This window comes from Guillardia theta (genome assembly GCF_000315625.1).
Source record: "Guillardia theta CCMP2712 unplaced genomic scaffold GUITHscaffold_267, whole genome shotgun sequence".
NCBI classification, from domain to species: domain Eukaryota; class Cryptophyceae; order Pyrenomonadales; family Geminigeraceae; genus Guillardia; species Guillardia theta.
This window is the reverse complement of record NW_005434409.1, coordinates 28,245-30,114: the sequence shown is the minus strand read 5'-3', so window position 1 is coordinate 30,114 and position 1,870 is coordinate 28,245.

Genomic DNA, 1,870 nt, shown 5'->3' with positions numbered 1-1,870 from the left:
TATCCTCACACAGACCTTGAGGCTCCTCTGACTCGGAGTCACAGCAGGAAACTCTTCTAGCCCCTGACATGCTGGGGGGACAATCTCTCTCTGCAGCTTCTCCTCCGCAGGTTGACATTGCCACCTGTACAGGCGATCCCACACCCCCACCATCAGCCTACACTCGATCCCACACCCCCACCATCAGCCTACACTCGATCCCACACCCCCACCATCAGCCTACAGTCGATCCCCCACCCCCACCATCAGCCTACAGTCGATCCCATACCCCCACCATCAGCCTACACTCGATCCCACACCCCCACCATCAGCCTACAGTCGATCCCACACCCTTTCCGCGCAGCCTCTTTCACAACCTGCGTCCACAAGACAAAGTGACATGACCTGTGGTACATGGAAAGGCACAGAGCTCTCCCTCTCTTCGCTCAACAGGTCCACATGAAAGGCACAGAGCTCTCCCTCTCTTCGCTCAACAGGTCCACATGAAAGGCACAGAGCTCTCCCTCTCTTCGCTCAACAGGTCCACATGAAAGGCACAGAGCTCTCCCTCTCTTCGCTCAACAGGTCCACATGAAAGGCACAGAGCTCTCCCTCTCTTCGCTCAACAGGTCCACATGAAAGGCACAGAGCTCTCCCTCTCTTCGCTCAACAGGTCCACATGAAAGGCACAGAGCTCTCCCTCTCTTCGCTCAACAGGTCCACATGAAAGGCACAGAGCTCTCCCTCTCTTCGCTCAACAGGGTCCACATGAACTTAAGTCCGGAACTCAACCATCGTTTAAACGCCCCAACCGCCAGACGATTGATGAGCGGAAGAGTGCGCTACAGTTTACGCTAGACCTGCTGCACGGTTACCCGGGCCTGCATTGCGAGGAAGCTAAGATTGTCCGGAGCTTGTGGCATTGTCTCCCACTGCTCCTGCTGAGAGTGAACCCAGTCCTTGCAACCTCCGAGAAGTGAGCTACCGTATCCACCATTTCCTCCAAAGGAGATGGGAGACCTTGCTGATATTAGAAGAGAGTGTTTCTTTTCAACAAGATGGCCAAGCGGATGGAAATAGCAGAGGTCAGCAGGATGTCACGCAGCAGTCAAGGGCAGGATCAACTGGGACGGGGCGAGTTACGAGACAGCGGGCATCGCAAGGTAAACGCCAACAACCTAATGGACCAAGTGCAGGCTGCTCTGCACTGGGCTGAACGACCACGAGCTGCACACGCTGAGCCGACGGTTCTCAGCTGGCGATCAGCTGGTGGACTACGAGGCGATGCTGAGAGAGGATAGAGTTTCACCTTGTGATTTATCAACTGTGCTACAGTAATTCATAAGGAAGGTATCACGGAACTTGTTGACTGGTATCTCAATATAGTGAGGTTCATCGTCTCTGATTGTGCAGCAGCGAGAGCCTCAGGCGTTTGACCCCGCGAGCTCGCGACGAGAAGGAGGAGGATACGAAGCCGCACATGCCAACCTACAGGTAACCCTGCTGCTGCTGCTGCTGCTGCTGATCCTGATAATGCTCCTGCTGCTGCTGCTGCTGCTCCTGCTCCTCCTGCTCCTTTACACTCTTCTTGTCTGCTGCTCTGCCTGTGCTGCGTCTGACGGGTGGGCAGCGGCTGCTGTATCGTCGAGGAGCGTCGGGGCTGCGGGGGCTGGAGCGAGCGATGTCGCACATCTCGAGGGGAACGAGGCAACTGGACCGGGAGGATCTCAACACGGTGATGGCCTACTGCGGGATCAGCATGGGAGCCGACGAGCTCGAAGGAAATCTTTCGCAGACACGAGGACGGAGGTCACGTGCTGTGCGAGGACCTCAGCCGCAGCCTCCGCCCTCCTCTCACCCACCGCCAACATGAAGTGAGACCTTCCCTCCC